The 12,214-nt window shown below is 44.4% G+C and overlaps 1 protein-coding gene across 1 annotated transcript in view; it reads left to right on the top strand.

Annotated features, from left to right (window-relative positions):
• Positions 1–7,554: 7,554 nt before the first annotated feature.
• Positions 7,555–12,214, top strand: part of LDB3 (LIM domain binding 3) — a 148,682-nt gene continuing 144,022 nt past the window's right edge. The window contains exon 1 of the mRNA XM_081861172.1: positions 7,555–7,662. The gene's annotated coding sequence lies outside the window, so the exon portion shown is untranslated. The remainder of the gene's footprint in view (positions 7,663–12,214) is intronic.

The following is a 12,214-nucleotide window of genomic DNA, read 5'->3' as shown; positions in this document are numbered from 1 at the left end:
GTAATGTGTATTCTAGGCTTCTATCAACAAGATGTCAGGACTTGCGCCTGCACTGGGCCCTGAGCTTGGCACTTTTTCAGATAAATAAGCAAATAAATTTATTGCCAGCCCATGACGAGCAAGTGCCAGAGCAGGTTACAATTTAAAATTAAACATCAAAAACAGTTAAGTCACAGAAATAGGGTTGAGAATGACAACCTGCCCTCTCCTGAGAATGGCAGGAAGACATTCAACCTGTGTAACCAGCACCCAGAACAAGGAAATACCTTCACATTAATAGGCAAGAGGAGATCACGTGGTACATCTTGCCCCATATAGAAGCGACTTGAGTCAAGCTTGCCCTCCAGAGGATTTTGCTTCTCTCTCTCTCTCTTTCTTTCCTTCCTTCCCTCCACACACAGCCCCGAACCTGAACTTCACGCAACCTATATCCGATGCAAAATAGTATCATAACAGAAAACACAGTGTAGGTTTTATTGGAAATTGGCACGAATTCATTGTCTTTGGGAACAAATAATGTAATGGCGATGTACTTTGCAATATTTTATGATTTTCAGTATCTTGATGTACTTTTTCTTTTTAAACAATAAAAAGATTGTATATATAAATATCCACAACCTGTTGCCAGATATCTAGGCTGCTTGATTTCTGATGTTATTACTCCCCATTATTGCCTTGAGGTAGAAAGCAAGATTATGAGGTCAATGAGGAAAAGAAAGGAATACGCAGTTCAGAAACCAGGATGGCTTCTTGGAAGCCAAATAAAAAGATGAAAGAGATTGATTATAATTCCTCCGTTCATCTGTCTGGGCAGGATATTGACTTAAGGCAGAGGGTCTGATAGATACTAAACTGATTGAACAGACAGTCTAATAACAAAATATTAGATGTCATTCTGCCAAACCAGGCTTCCAATTTAATTCCACCGATTCACAATGCCAATCCAGAGAATTGGATCTTCGCCACCATATGCTCCCAGACCTCCTAATCTACCCCATTAGGGCCTCTATTAGACACATACCATGGGTTCTTCTCTTTCCCAGGGCTGATAAGGGAGATTAGGAAGGCCGTCTTGAGTATAATCTAGGTTGGCTTGTTTGTTGCAGCACCAATAACATGTACGGGGTTCACACCACAGTCAAGAGCTTGTTGCCAGATCTGCTAATGAGTAACCAAACAATTAAACCCCTGTGTTGCAGACAATATCAGTAATAGCCAAGGCAGCACGATGACCAAGTACAACAATGTGGTATCAATGTAAACTCTTTATATAATCTATATGGAACATTGAACAATATGAAATATATGAAATATGCACTCTCTGCAAAACCAAATAAACAGGAATCTTATAAATCTCTGAAAGTCCCAAAATGCTCTGCTAATGAGCCAGTGCGCACAAATGCTAATTTGGGGAAACCAGCCATTGCTGCTCTTGGGAACTTCGCCGGCAATTGGGTGCACCCAGACAGAAATATATCAGCTTTGATTCTTTTCCTAATTTGGGGAAACTGAGCACTGACAGACCATTTATATTCTCTGGCGAGACAGCAGCAACCACGTCATCACTACAATTATATCTACGTATTGTAATTACCAAAGGGGAGATTAAAGTTTGACCAAAGGGCAGTTTAAAGTCCCCCCCCCCAGTCCAGTCATATGCAGACCTACTCAGAAGTAAGTCTCTTTGAGTTCAGTGGGATTTGCTCCTATCTAAGGGCTCATCCATGCTTCTGTTTGTCCCCTGATTTCTAGACATGGATCCAAGAGGCTTTTCTTGTCATCCTACCGCTTTCCCCAGGAAAACCTGCTATTTGCTTCTGAATCGGAGCAAACCTCAATTGGGTTTTCTGCAGGTGGGCAGTTGCATACCCTCCAACATTTCGCCAGTGAAAATAGGGACATCCTATTATTATTATTATTATTATTATTATTATTATTATTATTATTCTTACCACCACCACCACCACTACTACTACACTATTTATAGCCTGCCCATCTGACTGTGTTGCCCCAGCCACTCTGGGCGACTTCAAACATATATAAAAACATAATAAAACATTAATCATTTTTTAAAAAACCTTCCCTATACAGGGCTGCCTTCAGATGACTTCTAAAGGCTGTATAGTTCGTTATCTCCTTGGCCTTATCTCCATACCCTCCAACATTTCTCAGATGAAAATAGGAACGTCCTATGGAGAAGAAGGACATTCTGGGATCAAATCAGAAACCGGGACGGCTTCTGTAAATCTGGGACTGTCCCTGGAAAATAGGGACACTTGGAGGGTCTGCATTTGCTCTGATTTAGCAGTAAATGGTGTGTTTTCCTAAGTAAAGTGGGGAGACCAAAGAAAAACCTCTCAGACCCTTGCCTAGAAATCATGCAACAAACGGAAGATATCATGAGACAAAGGGAAGTGTGAATGAGCCCTAAGTGAGTCTAGGGTCTCCATCTCCAATTGATAAATATGTGTGGTATATTGCCTTACTTGCCCTTGAAAGGCATCTAATAAGTCTTATAAATAAACACAATGTGAGTCCCAGTGACTGAAGCCCCTGTGCAACTTTGAAAGCTTGCAGGACTTGGGTGCACAACAAAAGTAACAGGTTAATCTATTCTGCACCTTGTATGTTGCAGTGCAGCCAAGTGCCCATTAACTGCTTCCTTCGCCTCTTGGCTTTTATTACTATTTAATATGCTGTGGCATATATAATATTCTTTACCCCCCTGGTACAACTTTGCTTACAGTGAGTAGTGAGGAAATCCTTCGCCGGCTAGAAATGCCTTCTGAATCTAGAGTGTAATGTTCAGCTTGTACCAAAGAAGATTCTGCTGCTATAAAAAGAACTTCAGCTGTTAGAACGTGTCTGCTTACAAGAGGATTGAAATGCAACTGTTAATTAGCGAATAACTTGCTCCCGCAGCATTTGAAGTCTCCTGTATGTGTGTGAAAACTTGTCCCCTCCTCCCTACTCTCCTCTTTTTAAACAAACAAACAAACAAACAAACAAATCTCCACACTTCAACATGAGATAAACCATCCAGGCTACAATTCAAGATAGAAGTTTGGGGCTTCATCAGATACGACGGGAATCACATAAAGCAGGGGTCAGCAAACTTTTTCAGCAGGGGGCTGGTACACTGTCCCTCAGACCATGTGGGGGGGCAGACTATATATTGGGGGGGGGCATGAACGAATTCCTATGCCCCACAAATAGCCCAGAGATGCATTTTAAATAAAAGCACACATTCTAATGTAAAAACACAGGGCAGGTCCCACAAATAACCCAGAGATGCATTTTAAATAAAAGGGCATATTCTACTCATGTAAAAACACGCTGATTCCTGGACCATCCGTGGGCTGGATTTAGAAGGCGATTTGGCCGGATCCGGCCCCCAGGCCTTAGTTTGCCTACCCATGACATAAAGCACTCAGGGTAAATCCATACTAGGGTTCTTATTGAAGGGGAAGTTTTAGAACTGCAGTGGGCGGGGAAAGAGAAAGTTTAACTCTTTCCTCCCTGGTGTGGTCCTGCTTAAAATCTGACACACACACACACACACACCCCGCGCTGCTAATTACATCAGGAGGGAAGTTCCACCAGGGGTCAAAGGAGTTGCTTCCACATTTGTCCTTTTCTCTGGAATTCCCATTATTTGCTCACTCAGGCCTGCTAGACCAACATCACTGCCAGACTGTCGCATTATGATTATTTTTGTCCTCCTGAAATATACTCAGAGACTCAGTACATAACACCTCCCATCTTTTTGAAGACCTGGGCTGTGTACCTGCAATGCCAGCAAGGCATTCAGAATGCATTCTTTCCCTCGGTGAATCCTGAGCTCTGTAGTTTTACCCCACACAGAGCTATAATACTGACCGGCAAATTCATGTCGTGCTGCTACAGTGGATTGAGAGGTCATGCGCACCAAACCGACTTCCCCCAAAGTCTGGATTTTTCGGAATAAGGAAAGGGATGGGAGAAATGTACAGGAAGGTGTGCCATAAAACTAGCTCAGTACTGTTTACACTGACATGTAGTGACAGAGGTGAATTTACTTGTGTAGAAAATAATAATAATAGAGGCATGGTCTCTGGGCATCTGATGGGGGATTTGGTCCAACCAAATTCGATTCAACTTCATTAATCCATTCATCTTCACAAAAGTTTGCACCTTGTTTGCTACTGATAAGTACAGAATGAGGTTGCGTTTTCCATAAAAGCAATAGACATATCCCATCAGGCTATAGACTGACTTGGTTTCACTGGATATCCATCACAGGTGACTTAAAACATCCTGAGATGCATCATTCTAAAGCCTGGAAATGTAAGCATCTTTGACCTAAAAAAGTCAATGGTTCCACTAGGATATCGTTCATAAGGATGGCCTGTGCTTATGTCTCTGTTCCGGCTGTCAATGTATCCTTCACAGAACATACATTTTGGAACCCGTCTCCAAATGACGCACAAAATACGATGCATTATGAAAATTGGGCACCCTGTTTAAATGAAGGATGTGTTCAGGCTGAAGGAGGGTGTGAGCTGAGGTGCTTCACTTTGGCTTTTTGCACTAAAACAGCTGTCCTTGGGAGATATTATCTGCGTGTGGCACACGAGCTTTTCGCCTCCAGAGACACTGAGTTCAAATTTCAGCTCAGGTTGCTCAAGTGAAAATGTGCTTGATGGTCTTGTTTCCCCAAGTACAAAAAAAATCACTCGGCGCTCTGTCACAATTCAGCAAATTGGCAGGCGCTCCCAGAGAGGGGCTGATGCCTGGAATGGCAAGAGGTTGTAGTAGGTCAGGACTGAAGCAAGCATGTGGAATTGCAAATGAGAGGCCTCAACATGCTACCAGCCTATGCAGAATTCTAGTGAGCTGGAGTTTTGGACCTTGTTCCTTTGGATGCAGTATCAAGCCACTTTCAGAAACAAAACAAATTAGTTTAAGTGTCAACCAGTTAAATAGTTTTAGGTTGATCAATCAAATCATTTTAGGCTGTTATCCTATAACATCTTTCCCGGGTGTTTTGAGCAGACATGCACAGGATTGTGCTTTTATCTGATATAAGACTTTGAACCAATTGACTGATTGAATTTAAACAAATTTGCACAATGTCAACACCCTGACAGGGCATATTCCCCAGGGAGTAGGGAATGTTGGTATCAGCAGAACCAAGGAATGACAGTGGTGCGAGGAGGTTAATTTCGGACTCTTGAAGTTAAATGGAATCTCCATGCTTAGAGCATGTTGGCCATGTGTCCTGCCTTACAGAGGGTAGTCCTTTGTTTGAAGGAGTCCTCTGTTTGAAGGGCTATCCAGTCCAAAGATCAAGAACAGGGGTCAGCAAACTTTTTCAGCAGGGGGCCGGCGCACTGTTCCTCAGACCTTGTGGGGGGCCGGACTATAAGACGCAAATGCAAATGTTACCCAAATGCTCTCTTGTCCTCTTTTTTGAAGGTGCATTTCCTCTGCTTTGGGGTTGATGAGTGTTCTCGCCCCTAGTTCAGAGGCTGATTGCCCCTGGACCCTAGGTGTCTGGGACAATCACCATGGGATGGTTGTCAACTTCATGCCCAGCTTGTGAGCTTCCTAGAGGCATTTGGTGATTCTTCAGCCGGAGACATGGGGAGAAGGCCATGGGAGTGCTGATAATATTTTTTGGAGGACAAATAGAAGGGGTTTTGTGGTCAATGTCTTTAACTAAGGAAAAGGTTCTTTTCATTCTTATTCCTGCTTCATTCCACCGGAAGGAAGGAAGGAAGGAAGGAAGGAAGGAAGGAGTAAACTGTGAAGCCCCTTGTAACAGGGTAATCTTTCAATTTTTGTATATTCTTGTTTTAATTCTTGTTTGTACTTCACATCTAGGTGCCAAGCCATTAGTGCTCTTCCTCCTGTTTGGCCCCCAGTTAGCTTTTACTGCACATGCGGGGGGGGGGGAAGGGGGGAGAGACTCTTAAGGAGATTAATGCTAAGCCAAGGATTAAAGCTGTCTGTATTTTGAGCATCATGTGCAGTTGTGCCTGGAGAAAATTGTAAGGGTTGTGAAGTGACACTGAGAGTTACACAGGGAATCAGCCTGGCCCATAAGGTCTTGTTTATTCCTTTAGCATCATAGAGCTGAATGGTACCCACATTGGATTATACCATCCAATTTCCAGGCCCCCAACTGAATATGATGTACTAATAGCATCTCTGAGAAGCATTTGGGCTATACAAATCAATGGAGGACACATTTATCAATAGGTATTAGTTAGCGAGCATGGATGAGATTCATCCCAGCCTAGCCCAGCCAGCTGTCATTTCTGTCATTAATCCAGTATGTTAGATGTCCAGAAATTAACCTGGATCTCCTGGTTTGTGGTTTTGTATGTGATAAGTATGTGATAAATATTATGGATTGTGATGAGAATGGAACGAGCATAGACACCTTGGCTGTCACAGCCTTAACAGGAGATGTCACTGCTAGAATGTTTCTGGGTTCTTTTAAAAATAAATAAATTTGGATTGTATAGGGACAGCTACCAAAATCATTCGAGTTTTACTGTTTTGCCAATGCTGGGCTCCGTTTCTGGTGTTCTTCCAATTCACTCTTCATATTTCCAAGCTTTTATTGGCACCTGTGAGGACGTCAAATTTAAACAACAACAACAACAGAAAGCAGAAATCTTACATGGAGATAATGACAAAAGACAACAGCAGAAATCTGGTACTGGAGGCAGTGGCGTAGCGTGGGTTGTCAGCACCCGGGGCAAGGCAAGTGATTTGCGCCCCCTAACCCGTGGATTTGCGCCCCCTAACCCGTGGATTTGCCCTAACCCCAGAAGCTGCGCCCGGTGCGGCCGGCCCCCCCTGCACCCCCCACGCTACGCCACTGACTGGAGGTGAAAACTCCTGGAGGAGTTTGAAAGACCTACTGAACATGACAGTTTTACATGTGCAGCCTCTGCTTGTGGTTCCCTTTCTGTGCTGAATCACAGAAATCACACAGGGCGACTCATCTGCATTCTTGTTTGCCATTTGAAAGCAAACAACAGCACAATGTGTCAGTGTTCAGTGGCTGATTCTATTCATGTAAATAGCTCCATTTTAGCCAACGGAGAGAGCCCTCTGCCGTCTCTTCCCATTCATCCATTATCAGCTGAGCGATTCGTTTTTATTTACTTTTCAGTTTTGCCGAACTCCCCTTTTCTCCCCTTGTTCTTTTGGCGGAGTTAAGAGCATCTAATACCGAATGTTTATTTCCCGATGTAGTGTTGCTACGTACTTAGAATTTTTGGCTGCCTGGGGTGCAGAAACGAATTTTGCAGTTGTCGTTTTCCTTTCCAGCACGAGAAATGCAGCAAGCTGGATAAAGTCAGGGAGGGAAAGAAAGAAAGAAAGAAAGAAAGAAAGAAAGAAAGAAAGAAAGAAAGAAAGAAAGAAAGAAAGAAAGGAAGGAAGGAAGGAAGGAAGGAAGGAAGGAAGGAAGGAAGGAAGATGCAAGTCAGTGGCCAGCTGTAGCTTTAAGGGATCCACCTTAAGGAAATCCACCTCCTCCCGCCGCCGCTCTGGAGTGGGCAGCGTCACCGGGGATGGCAGAGATCAACTAATAAATGTGCAGCTGGAGGAATCCGGAGGAGGCACCACGCGAAGCCCCGCGCGGATCTGCAGAGCTGCTCCCAGGTAGAGGCGACCGGCTGGTCTCCAGCTCCTTCCTTGTCACCTGTCTAGCTGCACTAACCTTCTTCTGTCCTACCTTGCAACTTGACTGCATGTTAATCTCAGGGTCGTGGGTTCGAGCCCCACGCTGGGCAAAAAGATTCCAGCCTTGCCGGGGGTTGGACTAGATGACCCCGGGGATTCCCTTCCAACTCTACAATTCTAGGATTGCTCCTCTCCTCTCTGAGAGTTGCCTCTCATTTCTTCCCACCCCCCACTCCACGCTCGTTTTCTTTACTGAGGCTGCTGTCCTGTTGTCTGCGTTTCTTGCTTGCGCCTGTTGGGCTATTAATCAAACGGATGTGCCAGATGGGATTTGCTGCAGGCCGTTTGCTCACTAATCACACCGGATCAGCCTTTTCTTTATTATTCTTCCTCCTCTGCTACCCCACCTTTCTGGTTTGCAAACCACAAGGGTGACCCGCCACCCAGCCAGAGTTGCTAATACAGCCCAGAGTCCACCGGCTTCTTCCACCGCATGGCTCCCAAATCCAAAGCCACATTATATATTTATCATACTTTCCCCCACCTCCCGTCTCCTTTACCCCTCACATAAGCTGCTGGTTAAGAGACATGGGTGCAAAAAGGCTCAGGCCAGTCTCTTGTGGCTTGTCAAACCACTAATGTATGTACTGTAGTTTCCTTTCCTTGATTTTTTAAGTGGAAAGCCCTTGTTCAGTTCAGATTAAAATAAGGATTACAATATTCTGTAGAAAAGCACTCTGAAACTATTGATGACTCAGCATGGCCTTTGTGACTGGACAATTAGGTGACACACAGACAACCTGCATATTTTTACTCAGAAATCCAGCCTGCCAGTGAGGCTTACTCCCAAGTAAGTGTGCACAGAATTGCCATTTTAAAACACTTTTAAACAATTAGTTGTGCTGCACTGGTTTCTTTGCAGTTCAGCCAGATGATTTGTTTGCCACCCACCCACCATGTCACAACTCAGATTTCAAAGTTCAAACAATACGCTTAATAGACATCTCAGCAGAACTGATACTCAAACCGAGAAGTAGGATATTGACAGTAGTTCCACAGATTTACTTCTAAACTTTAAAGTTCACCTCTAGCTGACAATTCTTGATTCTCAGAATAATGTCTTCTTGCTGTAATAAGATATTCATTTTAAAACAAAAAAGTTTGCATGAAGTTTCACACAAAAGGAGAATAAATACTAAACATTTCACACTTTGTTACATCTCTTTTCTCATTATTTGAATGTACCATTCTATTTTATTTACTTACATAAAAAGTTATGGCCACCTTTTCTAATACACTTTTGTTACACGAGGCAGATTATAGCAATTAAAACCATAATTTAAGAGCCACAAATTAAATATATAATAGCAATAAGAGGGAACTTGACTAGAAGAACAACATCAGATTTGTCTGAAAAGGTCCTCCCTGCTACATCATAATGAGTATGGGAGGAAAAGGTCCCCCTGGAATCTTGGACCCAAGTCCTTTAGGGATTTACAGATAAAGAAACACCACTCCAAATTTTGCCTGGAAACAAATGGCAAACCATGCAGCTGTTGTAGGTCAGATGTAATCTGATCCTATGGGCAAGTGCCCATGAGCATCCTTACTGCTGCATTCTGAGGGTTTTGAAGCCTCTTCAAAGGTTGGTCCATGGTAGTTACCAAGTCCAGCTGCAATTGGACATGTCTGTTTCCATGACCAGATCTGACCTCAACAGTAGCAGCCTGCACACTGGCCAAAGCTGGGCTGAGACACTCTTGACCAGGCTTCCTCAACCTCAGCCCTCCAGATGTTTTTTGGCCTACAACTCCCATGATCCCTAGTTAGCAGGACCAGGGATGATGGGAACTGTAGTCTCAAAACATCTGGAGGGCCGAGGTTGAGGAAGCCTGCTCTTGACCATTGGCACATGGGCACCTAGGGGTGAGGCTGAATCCAGGAATACCGACAACCTGTGGACCTGATTCGTCAGGGGGACTACCACCCCATCGAGAACTGGTTGGACCTCTGTTCTGGAGTCCATCACTTTCCTGAGCTAAAGCACCCCTGTCTTGTTTTGGTTAAGTCTCAGTTTATTAGCCCTTACCCAGTCCATATAACTAATTGCACATAAATAATAAAATTGTGGTGATGGTGGTGATTAAGCCAACAGCTTCCTTGGTATGCAGGTCATCAGCATATTGATAACAATGCACTCCGGATCCTGAGACAATCTCTCCCAGTTGTCCCTGGGGTGGGCCACCTGCAATCCTAAATCCACATTTGGTCCTTGGCATAATTTCAGAAGCCTTCTGCAAGTCCTCAGGCCAGGTCTCTGGCAAGAGCAGTAGTTCCCTTCCCCCAGCAGCCAGCTGGCTGGGGAAGGCTAAGGCAAGAGAGAAAAGGGTTGGCTTTTGGACCCACCCACTTAAACCCCTCTGCCCCCACCCGCAGAGGAAATGTAGTCATCAGCACGTGGTTGATGGCATCATGTGCCTCTGAAAGGTAAATAGGCCAGGTGCAGGGAACCTCTAGCAATCCATGGGTAGGCAAACTAAGGCTCAGGGGCCAGATTCGGCCCAATCGCCTTCTAAATCCGGCCCGTGGATGGTCCGGGAATCAGCATGCTTTTACATGAGTAGAATGTACCCTTTTATTTAAAATGCATATCTGGGTTATTTGTGGGGCCTGCCTGGTTGTTTTTACATGAGTAGAATGTGTGCTTTTATTTAAAATGCATTTCTGAATTATTTGTGGGGCATAGGAATTCGTTCATTTTCCCCCCAAAAAATATAGTCCAGCCCCCCACAAAGTCTGAGGGACAGTGGACCAGCCCCCTGCTGAAAAAGTTTGCTGACCCCTGAACTATACAGTACAAGCAATGAATAAGTCAATCTCACTCTATTTTGCTCAGGCTTAGTAACAAAACAAAAAAAGCTTCTCTTACGGCACATTGGAGAGACCAGCCCAACCCAACCTTGCCTCTTTAGTAGCTGAGTTACATGCTGGCACCGTGCAGAAATGCTTTCCAGTTTTTTGTGGCGCTAACAAGTCTCAATTTAGCAGCCTAAAACTGCTGACCTCTTAAACAGCTGCTGTTGGATTTTATTCCGAGGAAAACGTTTTGCTTTCAAATGGTCAGCTTTGCTCTGAAATCCAAAATCCAACAGGCAAAAGTGGGAGGGGGTTGTGTTGGTGGGGGGGGGTGTCCATCAAGGGCGCCTATATTACAGGCCTAAACTGGCTTGGAAGTTCCTCTGTAGCCGCAGAGAACCCTGGGAACTGTAGTCTCTGGGGATGATCTCTAACAAAATTCCCAGCAGCCTTGCCAAACTAGAACCAGGATTCTTTGAAGAATTAAGCAGTTACATAAGTGTGTGTGTGTGTGTGTGTGTGTGACACAGCGAGAGAGAGAGAGAGAGAGAGAGAGAGAGAGAGAGAGAGAGAGAGAGAGAGAGATATGGATATGCCTTGTGTTAGCAACTTTTGGCCATCCGGAAGTTGAACTACAGCTCCCATGATTTCAGGCCGTTGCCCATGCTTGATGAGTTGCAGTTTAGCAACAACTAGAGGTCCAGATGTTCCCCACACCCGAGTTATAAAATTGTAGGCTTCAATTCTATGGTCTCTGGGAAGATGTCCCAGGAGCCAGAGGAATTTTGTTGCAAAGCTCTGTCTCCATTGATAGTGGGAAGTTCCCTTTCGGACACCTCGTGCTTGTCTCTGTGGTCAGGTCCATTGTTGTTGCTCCTCTGCTGTTGGTGATCTGGTGGAGGAGGTAAAAAGCCGGTATTCTGGGTTCATGTTGGCGGTGGACCCAAAACCCTCCTATTTCCATGGCAATGGGAAGAAATGGACATGAACCTTGGGACCAATGTACCGGTACTGTTTTTCCTCTCAGTGGGAGGAAGATGGCTGCTGGGATAGCTCAGCTGGAAAAGCATGAAACTCTTAAACTCAGGGTTGTGGGTTTGTGGCCCATGTTGGGCAAAAGATACCTGCATTGCAGAAGGTTGGACTAGATGACCCCTGAGGTGCCTTCCAACTCTTAAAGTCTATGAGTCTGGCAGGGCTTTGGGTCTGGTGGTTCATCTCCCATAGGATGGCCTTTCCCCCACCTCCACATGCCCATCTGCACTTAGCCTCCAGCTGCTTATAATAAAAATTTAAAAATCCAAATAAATATCCATAAAAACCAGCTCAAGGAAAAAACATCATTGAAACAAAATCTAATAAATAGCTTCACTCCATTGTTGAACTACTAAAAATAAGTGACCTGAGGGCTCGTGGGAACATAATTGTGTTTGACTTTTTAAAGCAAAAATCCTGAACTTTATCTCCATCAGGGATACTTGCATTTCTGCTCTTTTTGTAAATAGCAGCGTGTTGGTCTAACTTGGGCTGTTCTTCGTGGGTGGCAGCTCTTCAGCCACATCCCTTAGACTACACATCTTCAATCTTTTTGCACCCAGCACCTGCCTCTAAGTCCAGCCTGCAGCACAGGAACCAGTTTTAATTTTGTAACATGTATGTCTCTTTCTCTTAAGAA

The sequence above is a fragment of the Podarcis erhardii genome, assembly GCF_964252035.2.
Source record: "Podarcis erhardii genome assembly, chromosome: 5".
Taxonomy (NCBI): domain Eukaryota; kingdom Metazoa; phylum Chordata; class Lepidosauria; order Squamata; family Lacertidae; genus Podarcis; species Podarcis erhardii.
Note: the sequence above shows the minus strand (reverse complement) of the source record. Positions and strands in the feature narration are given on the sequence as shown.